This window comes from Canis lupus, chromosome 7 (genome assembly GCF_011100685.1).
Source record: "Canis lupus familiaris isolate Mischka breed German Shepherd chromosome 7, alternate assembly UU_Cfam_GSD_1.0, whole genome shotgun sequence".
NCBI classification, from domain to species: domain Eukaryota; kingdom Metazoa; phylum Chordata; class Mammalia; order Carnivora; family Canidae; genus Canis; species Canis lupus.
This window is the reverse complement of record NC_049228.1, coordinates 72,881,206-72,895,762: the sequence shown is the minus strand read 5'-3', so window position 1 is coordinate 72,895,762 and position 14,557 is coordinate 72,881,206. Positions and strand designations below refer to the sequence as shown.

General features: G+C 39.8%; 1 protein-coding gene and 1 pseudogene across 2 annotated transcripts in view; one reads left to right on the top strand and one right to left on the bottom strand.

Moving 5' to 3' along the window:
• Nucleotides 1-5,297: 5,297 nt before the first annotated feature.
• Nucleotides 5,298-7,981, bottom strand: LOC100684581 (annotated as a pseudogene).
• The window catches only part of L3MBTL4 (L3MBTL histone methyl-lysine binding protein 4), a 499,515-nt gene continuing 490,990 nt past the window's right edge, over nt 6,033-14,557 (top strand). Inside the window, exon 1 of one of the 2 annotated variants that reach the window (XM_038543799.1) lies at nt 6,033-6,161. The gene's annotated coding sequence lies outside the window, so the exon portion shown is untranslated. Of the gene's footprint in view, nt 6,495-14,557 lie in introns of both variants that reach the window. The other variant, XM_038543800.1, reaches the window with a different exon arrangement.

The following is a 14,557-nucleotide window of genomic DNA, read 5'->3' as shown; positions in this document are numbered from 1 at the left end:
AATGAGGATACAACCGTTCAAAATCTTTGGCATGCAGCAAAAGCAGTCCTAAGGGGGAAATACATCGCAATACAAGCATCCATTCAAAAACTGGAAAGAACTCAAATACAAAAGCTAACCTTGCACCTAAAGGAGCTAGAGAAGAAACAGCAGATGGACCCTACACCCACCAGAAGAAGAGAGTTAATAAAGATTCGGGCAGAACTCAACAAAATCGAGGCCAGAAGAACTGTGGAACAGATCAACAAAACCAGGAGTTGGTTCTTTGAAAGAATTAATAAGATAGATAAACCATTAGCCAGCCTTATTAAAAAGAAGAGAAAGAAGACTCAAAAATCATGAATGAGAAAGGAGAGATCACTACCAACACCAAGGAAATACAAACGATTTAAAAAACATATTTTGAGCAGCTATACGCCAATAAATTAGGCAATCCAGAAGAAATGGATGTATTCCTGGAAAGCCACAAACTACCAAAACTGGAAAAGGAAGAAATAGAAAACCTGAACAGGCCAATAACCAGGGAGGAAATTGAAGCAGTCATCAAAAACCTCCCAAGACACAAGAGTCCAGGGCCAGATGGCTTCCCAGGGGAATTCTATCAAACGTTTAAAGAAGAAACCGTACCTATTCTACTAAAGCTGTTTGGAAAGATAGCAAGAGATGGAGTACTTCCAAACTCGTTCTATGAGGCCAGCATCACCTTAATTCCAAAACCAGACAAAGACCTCACCAAAAAGGAGAATTACAGACCAATATCCCTGATGAACATGGATGCAAAAATTCTCAACAAGATACTAGCCAATAGGATCCAACAATACATTAAGAAGATTATTCACCATGACCAAATGGGATTTATCCCCGGGATGCAAGGCTAATTCAACACTCATAAAGCAATCAATGTGATTGATCATATCAGCAAGAGAAAAAACAAGAACCATATGATCCTCTCAATAGATGCAGAGAAAGCAATGGATACAGCATCCATTCCTGATCAAAACTCTTCAGAGTGTAGGGATAGAGGGAACATTCCTCAGCATCTTAAAAGCCATCTAAAAGCCCACAGCAAATATGATTCTCAATGGGGAAGCACTGGGAGCCTTTCCCCTAAGATCAGGAACAAGACAGGGATGTCCACTCTCACCACTGCTATTCAACATAGTACTAGAAGTCCTAGCCTCAGCTATCAGACAACAAAAAGACATTAAATGCATTCAAATTGGCAAAGAAGAAGTCAAACTCTCCCTCTTCGCCGATGACATGATACTCTACATAGAAAACCCAAAAGCCTCCACCCCAAGATTGCTAGAACTCATACAGCAATTTGGTAGTGTGGCAGGATACAAAATCAATGCCCAGAAATCAGTGGCATTTCTATACACTAACAATGAGACTAAAGAAAGAGAAATTAAGGAGTCAATCGCATTTAATATGCACCCAAAAGCATAAGATACCTAGGAATAAACCAAAGAGGTAAAGGACCTATACCCTAAAAACTATAGAACACTTCTGAAAGAAATTGAGGAAGACACAAAGGGATGGAAAAATATTCCATGCTCATGGATTGGCAGAATTAATATTGTGAAAATGTCGATGTTACCCAGGACAATTTAAATGTTTAATGCAATCCCTATCAAAACACCATGGACTTTCTTCAGAGAGTTGGAACAAATTATTTTAAGATTTGTGTGGAATCAGAAAAGAACCCAAATAGCCAGGGGAGTTTTAAAAATGAAAACCATAGCTGGGACATCACAATGCCAGATCTCAGGTTGTACTACAAAGCTGTGGTCATCAAGACAGTGTGGTACTGGCACAAAAACAGACACATAGATCAATGGAACAGAATAGAGAACCCAGAAGTGGACCCTGAACTTTATGGTCAAGTAATATTCGATAAAGGAGGAAAGACTATCCATTGGAAGAAAGACAGTCTCTTCAATAAATGGTGCTGGGAAAATTGGACATCCACATGCAGAAGAATGAAACTAGACCACTCTCTTTCACCATACACAAAGATAAACTCAAAATGGATGAAAGATCTAAATGTGAGACAAGATTCCATTAAAATCCTAGAGGAGAACACAGGCAACACCCTTTTTGAACTCAGCCACAGTAAGTTCTTGCAAGATACATCCATGAAGGTAAAAGAAACAAAAGCAAAAATAAACTATTGGGACTTCATCAAGATAAGAAGCTTTTGCACAGCAAAGGATACAGTCAACAAAACTAAAAGACAACCTACAGAATGGGAGAAGATATTTGCAAATGACGTATCAGATAAAGGGCTAGTTTCCAAGATCTATAAATAACTTATTAAACTCAACAGCAAAGAAAAAACAATCCAATCATGAAATGGGCAAAAGATATGAACAGAAATCTCACAGAGGAAGACATAGACATGGCCAACAAGCACATGAGAACATGCTCCGCATCACTTGCCATCAGGGAAATACAAATCAAAACCACAATGAGATACCACCTCATACCAGTGAGAATGGGGAAAATTAACAAGGTAGGAAACCACAAATGTTGGAGAGGATGTGGGGAACCCTCTTACACTGTTGGTGGGAATGTGAACTGGTGCAGCCACTCTGGAAAACAGTGTGGAGGTTCCTCAAAGAGTTAATAATAGATCTGCTCTACAACCCAGCAATTGCCCTGCTGGGGATTTACCCCAAAGATACAGATGCAGTGAAACGCCGGGACACCTGCACCCCGATGTTTCTAGCAGCAATGTCCACAATAGCCAAACTGTGGAAGGAGCCTCGGTGTCCATCGAAAGATGAATGGATAAAGAAGATGTGGTTTATGTATACAATGGAATATTACTCAGCCATTAGAAATGACAAATACCCACCATTTGCTTCGACGTGGATGGAACTAGAGGTTATTATGCTAAGTGAAGTAAGTCAATCAGAGAAGGACAAACATTATACATTCTCATTCATTTGGGGAATATAAATAATAGTGAAAGGGAATATAAGGGAAGGGAGAAGAAATGTGTGGGAAATATCAGAAAGGGAGACAGAACGTAATGACTGCTAACTCTGGGAAATGAACTAGGGGTGGTGGAAGGGGAGGAGGGCGGGGGGTGGGGGTGAATGGGCGATGAGCACTGAGAGGGGCACTTGATGGGTTGAGCACTGGGAGTTATGTTGTATGTTGGTAAATTGAACACCAATAAAAAATAAATTTATTTAAAAAATAAAACAATGAAATAAAAAACAGGCTTAATGAAAATAGATTGTATGCTTGTTTTTGTGGTTAAGGTATATAATGCGACTGTCTGTTCCCTGTACACCTTTTTCCTGGCAAACAACTTGGGAAAGGAGCTAGCTAAGCAGAGCAATAATCCTATTAAAATATAAATTCGTTTTAATAAATAAAAGTCATAAGCTAAGTTACAAAATGTTTGGGAAATAAAAGAAAAAAATCACTCAGAATACCATTACCATAGCATATTTAATGTTTTATTTCTTGTGCTTTTCTTCCTATCTTTAAACTTTACGTACATTTTCATTCATTCATTCATTCATTCAGTCATGCAACAGTTGAACTAAAAAGACCTTGGCCTCCTGGAGATTACATTATTAGTAGGGAGAAGCAGCAAACAAAAGTACAATGGAAAAAATAAAGCAGAGTAAGGTGGATGGGCCCAAAGGATATCTTGTAATTTTTAATAGAATGGTCAGAGTGAGTTTCAGCCAGGTAACTTTTGAGCCAAAGCAGGGAGCAGGTGGGGAGGGGAGACACGAAGATATCTGGGGGTGAAGGATCTAGGCAGAGGAACGGGGGAGCTACCAAAGCCCCATTGGTACCAAAGCTACCAAGAGCTTGCCTGGAAAATCTGAGGAGCTCCAGCACCATCTGGGCTAGCTCAGGTCTTCTTGAGCATCTGCTGCCAGGCTGCCACGGAGACCCAGAGACCCTGTTTTCATGTGTATCACTTCATTTACTTTAATCTCTCTAATGCTTCATGTTTTTCCTTTTTTTCCCCCCATTTAGACCACAACAGGGTTTTTTTTTATGACAGTGTATCCAGGCATACTGTCTAGTTAGTTACTATTAAGAATGAAACATTTTAAATTGTAATTTTTAAAAAAGTGGCCATTGCTGATATATATATATATATATATATTATAAATTTTAATATTTTTTTAAAAAGATTTTATTTATTTATTCATGAGACACACACACACACACACACACAGAGGCAGAGACACAGGCAAAGGGAGAAGCAGGCTCCATGCAGGGAGCCTGATGCAGGACCTGGGATCAGACCCTGGGCCAAAGCTGGCACTAAACCGCTGAGCCACCTGGGCTGCCCAAATTTTAAGAAATCTATTTTGTAATCACATCATTGTATTTAAATTTTTTCATGATTTTTCAACTGATTCTTTTACCATTTCAGGTTTACAAGTATGTCATTCACAAGGTGTAATAATTTTATATTTTTCTTTTCTATACCTATGCATCTAATTTTTGTTTTTGCTCTTTTGTAATTGTCAAAAACTACCTATTAAATATTAATCATTATCTTGGGCTCCTTTATTTTATTCTGGATTTTTCATGAGAATATTTCTAGTAGTTGCATTTAAGTACAATGCTCACTTCTGATTTAAACCACATATTCTTCATCACTGTGAGAAAGCGTCCCCACATTTCCATGTATATTCATGATTTTATTAGAGAGAGGTCAAATTCCTTTTAAAATATCTATTTAGATGATTATTTTGAACAGAGAACAAAGTAAGGGTTGCTGGACGGGAGGCAGGTGGGAGGTTGGGGTAACTGGGTGACAGGCATTAGGAGGTCACTTATTGTGATGAACACTGGGTGTTATACACAAGTGATGAATCACTAAATTCTACCCCTGAAACTAATAATACAATATATGTTGACTAACTAGAATTTAAACATCATCTTGAAAGTGAAAAAAAAAAACAAAACAGTTCAATCCACTCATGGGATGTACCAATATCTAAGCATCTTATAAAACTGAATTTCCCTTATATTCTTTTTTAAAGGGTGAAATTTAATCTTTACTTAAAGGATACTGTGATATATGAGATTCTACACAGAAATAAGAAACCCACTGAGAGGAAGACCTTCATACAGCATGTAGAGTTTGGAACTATTCAAGGATAGTTCCTTGTAAAAATTGTGACAATAACAAAACACATTTATTTTTTTATTTTTTTAAAAATATTTTATTTATTCATTTCTGAGAGACACAGAGAGAGGAGGCAGAGACACAGGCAAAGGGAGAAGCAGGCTCCCTAAGGGGACTCGACTCCAGGACCCCTGGCTCATGACCTGAGCCAAAGGCAGATGCTCAACCACTGAGCCACCCATGTATCCCAATAAAACACATTAAAAAAAAGACATCTTAATAGAGAAATGGTAAGACAAATTTATGCTAATGTAGTACACAACAAACAATTTTTTGCTTCAGCTGTACAATATAAAAGTTATAGTTCCCGGAAGTGCCATCTTGAACTTGGGAGCTCTCAGAGGTAGTTTCTAACACAACATTTTGATCTTCCTCTTCCTCTACAGAGAAATGGTTATAATCAAGTTTATTTTTTATTTTTTAAAGATTTTATTTACTTATTTGACAGAGAAAGAGCATGAGCAGGGAGAGTGGCAGGCAGGAAGAAGGAGAAGCAGGCTCCCCACCAAGCAAGGAGCCCGACTTGGGGCTCAATCTCATGACCCTGAGATATGACCTGAAGTCAAGAGTTGGATGCTTAACTGACTGAGCCACCCAGGTACCCCTCAGTCAAGTTTAATGAAGCTTTGTACACAGATTCGTTTTCATGGTTTTATAGAGTTTCAATTTTGTTCAAACCTCCACACTCTTCAATCATTATACTAAGTTTCTCATTTTCACCTACTTTCTCAGGAGCCTGAAAGATACTTAAAATGGCATCCAGAATAACCAGAATATGTTTGGGATCTTTCACAGTCGAGACGTTCATCAATGGTTCTATTATGTCACAATGAACAAGGTAAACAATCTGTTCAAATGTTCTCCCAGTTGTGTGGTTGGTCACAGCCCATACAGCTTTCTTTTGTATCTTAAAGTCTGCCTTAGAGAGACCACCAGCGAGGAATGGGACTAATTCGTGATTTATAACTTGCTGTACCTGGTCCTGGTGAGCAGCTGTGATGTTTGGCATTGTCCATATAGCTTCCTTTTGAATATTAATTTGAGGTTCATTAGCAGGCTGGGGAAGACAGCAAGTGCTCCTGCATCTATGACAACACAGATCTGATCATCTGTCCCAGTGACAGTATTTTCTATGGCTTTTAGTGTAGGAGTCACAATGGGCAATTCAGCAGCTCCTAGAAACTTCATAAGTTAGAGCACAACTCCTGTTTTCACAACCATTTCAATACATTCATTTGGGCCGTTAGTAAGGTAGCAAATGACCCAGCAGGTATCTGCTAATACTTCTGGATCGCCATGATGCAGAAGACAAACTAAGGTAGGAAGAATCTGCTCAACAGCATTCATCAGATGTAGGTATAAGATTCTTGTTGCAACAAAGGTTTGAAAGTATCCAGGTATGATGACGTAAATAACCACATGCTAAAGATGACATATTGGGAATTGCAAGGAGAGCCAACAGGGGTCAACTGCCCATACCTGATAACCAAGTCTCAGGAAACTGAACCATCACCTGCAAGGTTTCCTAGAACCCATACAGTTTGTTCACTGAGGCGGGCATGGGGAGATGCCTACAGAGAAAGGAAGGTGGGGGTAACACCTCCATCTATCACAGCATTGGTCTATTCTGATGTTCCAGAAGCAATTTTAGTGAGGGACCAAGCGGATTCAAACTGAATGGGACTATGATCAGTTCTGCCCAAGAAGAACACAAATTTTGGAAGCAAACCAGCCCTGATTATATACTGTGTATGGGGGCTTATTTTTCCCTAGAAAGTGGTTTCCTAGCAGCTTGAGATGCCTGGAGCTGGTTTTCAAATTGTTGCTATTTATGCCTTTGACAATGTCATCAACAGACCAATTCACAGTGCCCTGGTTGTTTTCCTGCAGTGAAGTAGTGTCATCAAGATGTGAGCTTAACATTTCTCCTTATCAGCATCTGGTCATCCTTCTTAGCTTTCCTCAGCTCCACATTAACTTCTGTTCAGCACTGCCTCATTTCTGTACTGTCTTTCCCCTTCTTCTTGAATCTGTTATGAGGAGCAGCTGGTAAATTAGCATTCTCGTTGGTGGACATGGCTATGAGACAAAGGGAGAAAGACTCAGGCTTCCACAAGGGGCCATGCAGGGGGCGCACAGGCTGCAGGGCAGCTGCTCTCAAAATGCCCGCCAGGGATCAGCCCAAAGACAGCATCAAATTTTCTTTATACTCTTGAGATGACTTTGGTCAGGAGGGGGCTTGAGATATGGTGTTGGATTATAATCACTGGTGTTACATAGAAGGTGTTCACATCTGTGTGGCTGTTGTTTTCTTTGGGGAGCAGGAATCTGAGCAGCATATTAAACAATTAGGATTTTTATAGGACCCCTAGCTAGTCAAAGTAAGACAGGAACAGCATGAATGAAAGACTATCATGTTGCAGCAGAAGACATATGATTGAGCGCAGCCCCAGGAGCCCTTGGTGAAAAGGGCAATGTGCACTCTCCTGGAGGCTGGGTGGGCACCGCAGGGCAGATCCCAGGCATACCGCTCAGCCACACTCTGCAAAGCACAGCTTGTGAGCATCGTCAGGCCAACAACAAGATCTTGCTCTTCTGCTGTGGAGCCACTCAAAGATTGGGTTTGGGTCTTTATGCTGTCTCAGGTTGTTACCAGCCTGGCATGATGCACCTTTTGAAAGCTGACTTCTGAGCATACCTGGAGATGTACCATGTCTGTACAGAGCCTCCTCACCTGCAGCCCTTCAGTGGACTGTGAGTCACAATTCTTGTAGAAACAATTCTAGAGTTTTCTTAAAAGTGCTATAAAATGCTGCCTGGAGACAGGATGGGAAATTTTCTCTGAGGAAGTCCCTCTAGGGAGACATTTAGTTTGTTCGTGGTCATTTTACAGGTTTAAAAAATTGCTTGCAAAAACAAAGGGACAACATTTCCCCAAGATTGGAATTCCACAACAGCTCTGGCAATTATCTGTTAAATACTAAGGTCAGGGGGAGCTAAGGAATATATAAAATATTTCTTACTAAAATCTTTGGAAAGCTACCATCTCAGCCTAAATTCACTTCCTGGGGACATCATGATGTCTCTGCCATGTTTTGTACAATAACAATAATATCAGAGAACATTACTAAACACATATGAAATACCAAGAATATTATCTGGTTTAATTTTCATTTCAACACAGGATTCTAGAATCATAACTAATGGATAAATGATGATTCAGACTCAGATGTGTCAATTACATTTCCCTTAGTCATATGGCCAGTAAGTGGGAAAACTTGCATAAAAAATGTTGCTTGCTTAAAAAAAAAAATGTTGCTTGCTGAGGTGCCTGGCTGGTGCAGTTGGTTAAACATTTGTCTCCGGTCATGATCTCAAGGTCATGAGATTGAGCCCCACTTCCAGCACCATGCTCAGCAAGCAGTCTGCTTGGGATTCTCTCTCCCTCTGTCTCTCCAATTCCCCTCTCTCAAATAAATAAATAAATCTTAAAAAACAGTGTCACTTCTGAGAAAGAGGTTATATATGTGAGAGGGTAAATTTTATTAAGCCAATCCAATAAATATTTATTGACATCTAACATGAACCAGGCATCATGCTGGACTTGGTGATAAAAGTTGAGACTTAGTTAATAACGTAGGCAAGAATCTATGGTCTCCACTCACCTTTGTGCCCTTTTCTTACCACCACTTTCCTTTCTCCTCTACCACAGGCTTCCTATGACTCACTATATTTTAAAATTCTTTTGAGTGCACTGTGACTGAAAGGTAATAGTAGCAATAATGACAACAGCAATAATGACAACAACAAATAATCACTAATATTGAACCCGTACTTTGTACCAGCCACGATTCTAACTGCATTAGCTCATTTACCCCCAACGGCACACTGAGGTCAGCTCAGTGAATACTGTGAATACTGTGAATACTGTACAACATTAACCACTTGCTTAGGGGCACCTGGGTGGCTCTAGTGGTTGAGCGTCTGGCTTTGGCTCAGGTCATAATCCTTGGGTCCTGGGATCGAGTTCCACATCAGGTTTCCTGTGGAAGCCTATGTCTCTGCTTATCTCCCTCTGCCTATGTCTCTGACTATGTCTCTCATGAATAAATAAACAAAATCTTTAAAAATAAATCACTTGCTTAAGTTCACATGGATAGAAGTATCAGAGTGAGGCTTTGAACTTGATCTCAGTTTTTCTAGTGAATAGTCCATGACCCAGGCTTCAGCAATCCATGTGCCTTGAGCACCTGCTAGTATGTTTACAGAAGGAATGCAGAGCAAACATTAACTCAGCTGGACAATAAATGCTATTTTCACTCTGGCCACCATTTTTAGAAAGTGACATGAAAAAATTTGGCAGAAATCAGAGAAAAAGGATAACATCCAAAAGTAATGAAAAATTAGATATGTGAAAAAATATTAGGAGCTTTGAATCATATGGTGCATAAGAATGTCAGCAGAGGGATGACCTGAGTCTTTTCAAGTATATAAAGAGCTGAACGAAAGGGTTAGGACTAGTGATTAGCCACCTCTACAGAAGATACATCAGAAGAAATAAAGACCTTTAAATAGAAGAGCTAAGTAAGATATGAGGTAATGCTTGCCGACAGCTTAGCAAGAACCATTGGAAAATCTGCAAAGGGGGATTCATGAGATTTAGAGAAGACGGCATGAATTCCAGATGGTTAAAGTGTCATTCTGTCAAAGCTTTGGACAAATGAGTGCTTCTTCGAGAGTCCGCTGTGCAGTTCTAGCAGTTAATTTATTCCCCCAGTCTTTATTGAGTATCTACCCTTTGCCAGTTACTATGCGAGCTGCCTGGTTACAGTGGGAAGGGAAACTGATGTGGATTCAGCCTTTGTGGAATTTACAGTCTAATGGAGCAGACAGACAAACAATCAAATCACCTCTAATAAATAGAAGCCTGCCTGACTAGATATCCTGAGGACACCCTCCCCCCTCCCCACCTCTATGTCCTGCTTCCATCCATTCAGCTAAGCTGGGAGCCCAGCCCCCCTCAAAGGCTCTGGGGATGCAGGGCAGGGCAGGGTAGGAAAGCACTAGAAGTTTCCATAGCTAACAGCCTCTGTCAAATAAAAAAAACAAACCTTCAAGTAATGAAGATTCCCTAGGGTAGCAGAAGTAGTTAGTTAGAGCAGATAGTCCTAAAACTAGAAAGGGTTTTTTTCTAGCTTGAGGAAGAAAGAGAAGGGACAACAACAACAACAACGATGATGATGATGACGAAGAAGTGGTTCCTGGGGAGAATACCATGACAGGTAGCAAGACCCCCCAAAGTGTGTGGGACCCCAGGAGCAGAGGGGCTCTATGATCCCCACCCAACTTCACAGTTGGGGTGGTGACATCACAGGAGAGAAATCTCTTCAGGCAGAGCAGCACTGCTTTTTATCTGGTTTATAGTCTGGATTTCCCGTGGGAAAAGGATTCCGTGGCTAAAATTGGAAAACTGCTGCACAGAAGCATTTCTTGATGGCTTTATTCTGAGCATTTTCTACTTTGAATCCAGGCTAAGTTAACTGTAGGAATTTTATTTTCCCCACACAGGCACCAGCAACTCCATCAGCCCTACCTGCACTTATGCTCTCTGCTCTCCCTTCCCTGAGGCTGTTGCTCACGGATGCTCCCCTGGTAATGGGGACCCCATGCTCACTCTGCCATTCCCAGATTCTTCTACTTACAGTCCTTCATCTTTTCCCCTGTCTTTCCACACGTTCCCCTCTCTGTTTCGGTTACACCTCTTTGCCTCCATTGCACTGATGGATCATTCCAGTGAGAAAGATACCAACAAAATAGTAGCTTACATAGTGTCACAGAATAACTTATATCTTAAGAATGGTGATTTTTCCAGGACAATCACTATAGTCATGGTAGCCAATGTCTACATAGATATACATGCCACTGGATGCTTGTTAATCACCAGGTGTCAGGTTAAACATGCCGAAAGGAAACCTCACTTAATCCCCACAATAAACAATATGGGGCAGGCATTGTTATTAGCCCCTCTCTATAGAGAGCAAAATTAAGGCATGGAGAGGTTAGGTAATTTGCTCAAGTTCACACAATAAAAGTGGTGGAGGTGGAATTTTAATCCAAGCCATTTGACTCCAGAATCCAAGTTCTTCACCACTTTCCTCTCTTATCTCCAAGCAAATAGAGCCTATTCTAATTGATTGTATTTGTTGACTTCCTTACACTAGTAAAGCACTGTTCTGGATATGCTCATAGCACCATGTAATTGTTATCTTTCAGAAAGATAAGATTTCTTCAGTAAATTCTTGCAGTTTCTAAAATATACAAATAAGATAATAGATGCTCATGACACATCTTTCCTGAGATTGAGAAATGGCCTTGGAGAATTGAATTTGTCCAGATTTGTAACTTTTTATCATATATAAAACAAAGGTAGCCCCGGTGGCGCAGCCATTTAGCGCCGCCTGCAGCCTAGGGCGTGATCCTGGAGACCCAGGATCGAGTCCCACGTGGGGCTCCCCGCATGGAGCCTGCTTCTCCCTCTGCCTGTGTCTCTGCCTCTCTCTCTCTCTGTGACTATCATAAATAAATAAAAATTAAAAAAAAATTTAAAAAATAAAAAAATAAAAAAATAAAAAAAAACAATAACTACAAAATAGCCTAAAATTCCACAAAACACATATTTTCTGTTTTTTCTTTAGCCTCATATTCTATATGCTTATGATTTAGTTTAATAATTTAAAACCACTAATAAACAGATTAAAGAAATCTGATTATATTCGTCAAGCTATTGGCTTTATCTGCGAATTCTTTCTTCCTTTTGGCCTTCCTTTAGGAATCATTGAGATTGGGGCCAATTTTTGTCATTTTGTGAATCTCAGTCTTAGTAATTATAAACATGTATGAGTTGATGTATATGTGTATGAGTGTTTACAGAGGAAAATAAAACTCTAGGTGCATCAGAGGAAGAATTAGGTACATCAGAGTCACCCATAAGTTTCAATACATTTCTAACATGGGGATTGCCTCTGAAAGAACAGATAGAAAGTAAAATGGATAACTGGTTCAACTGCCTACTTAATTCGAATCCAAGTGTTTCATATAAAATATGTGCCTAATTAGGAACACATATTTGATATACACAATACATAGATTGAATTTTTCATGTCCCCACAGAGAGTCAGCTCATTCAGTTGCCTCCCAGAAGCAGTACATGTTTTTGTCTCTTCTTGGTAATGAAGCTAGAACACAGTTAAAAAAGGCACCAGGGAGAGCCCTGGGTGGCGCAGCGGTTTGGCGCCTGCCTTTGGCCCAGGGCGCGATCCTGGAGACCTGGGATCGAATCCCACATCGGTCTCCCAGTGCATGGAGCCTGCTTCTCCCTCTGCCTGCGTCTCTGCCTCTCTGTGTGACTATCATAAATAAAAAAAATTTTTTTTAAAAAGGCACCAGGATTGTATTGTTTTACAATTCACAGGCCCTTTTAATGTACACAAGTTCATTTTTTAAAAAAGATTTTATTTATTCATGGGAGACACACAGAGAGAGAGAGAGGCAGAAACACAGGCACAGAGAGAAGCAGGCTCAGTGGAGGGACCCTCATGTGGAAGTCGGTGCTGGGACTCCAGGATCGTGCCCTAGGTGGAAGGCAGGCACTCAACTGCTGAGCCACCCAGGTGTCCCTTCATTTATGCATTAAAAGCAAGGCTAAGTGGTCAGCATAAGGGCTCTAGGGCTGACTCTCATTTTAAACCTTTTTCATTCTTCCAAATCCAGTGCTTTTTCTAATATAATGCGGCTATCCCCTGTGTTGGGCCATGGCTTTCTTTTCTTTTTTCTTTTTTTCTTTTATTTAAATTCAATTTGCCAACATATAGTGTAACACCCAGTGCTCATCTCGTGAGCTCTCCTTAATTGGGCCATAGTTTTCAAAAAAAATATTTTGTGGAGTCATATTTTGTTAAAAATATCCCTTTACCTGCATAATTGTAGGACCAAAGGTTCTTACCATGAGATTCATGAGACCGCAGAGGGTTCATGCAAGGGAGAGCATTAGGGCTCTATGGTCCTCTTAATGTCAGATGCAAATTGTTCTGTGCATATGGAGGGTAGCATTTGAGGAGGTATCTACTGGTTTTCAAAACATTCTTAAATCTATGGACCTCCTGCTTAGAAAAACAGAAGATCACTGAATTATATATTCCCAAGTAAATCTCCACTCTTATTTTGTGATGTGCTTCATAATTAAGGATTAAGTACAACAGGTTTGAAAATACGTGTATGAATATACGTATACATATAGGTACAACAAGGATGAAAATAATGTCTTCTGAATGAGTTTATTAAGCCATGTGGCCTAAGTCTCATTGCTTTGTTTCCTACTTGGTTAGGTAGCTGGGAAATGACATTTTTGGTTCTTACCAATATTTGGAGGAGGATAATTGTACCATCAATTCTGAAATTTCACTTTGTATTGTTCAAAGTGGAATTTTAAAAATAAAAATTTCCCTCATTATCTACCTCAAAACTACAACCCAGAAATTAAGAGCACAGATACTAAAGCCAGAAAACTTGGCTTCTAATTTTGGCTCTAGAATTTATTAACTGTGGAGAGATTTGTGATCCTCTCTATGCCCAGATATCCTTTTTTATTGTGATAAATATGCATAATATAAAATTTATGTGACTATTTTTAAGTGTACAGTTCAGTGGCATTAGTTTATTCACAATGTTGTGTGACCATCTCCACCATCCATGTCCAGAACTTTCTCATCATCCCAAAATGAAAACTCTATACCCGTGAAACAACTCCCCATTCCCTATTCCCAGCCCCTGGCAACCACCATTCTACTTTATGTCTGTATGAATTTGACTATTCTAGGTACCTTATTTAAGTGGAATCGTATAGTATTTGTACATTTGTGACTGGCTTATTTTACTCAGCATAATGTCTTTATGATTCATCCATGTTGTAGCATGTGTCAGGATTGTTTTCCTTTTGAAAGCTAGATAGTATTCCATTGTATACACACACCACATTTTGCTCATCCATTCACCCATCAATGCACACTTGGGCTACTTTCATTTTTTGGCTTTGTGAACATGCTGCTATGAATATGTTCAAGATTCTGCTTTCAATTATTCTGTGTACATACACAGAAGCGAAACTGTTGGATTATATAATAATTCTGCTTTTACTTTTTTGTGGAAGTGCCATCATGTTTTCCACAGTGGCCATACCATCTTACATTCCAACCAGCAATGCACGGGGTTCCGATGTCTCCACATCCTCATCAACATGTAGTATTTCTTTTTTTATGGTAGCCATCCTAATGAGTATGAAGTGATAGCTCATTGTGGTGTTGGCCTGCATTCCCATAATGATTA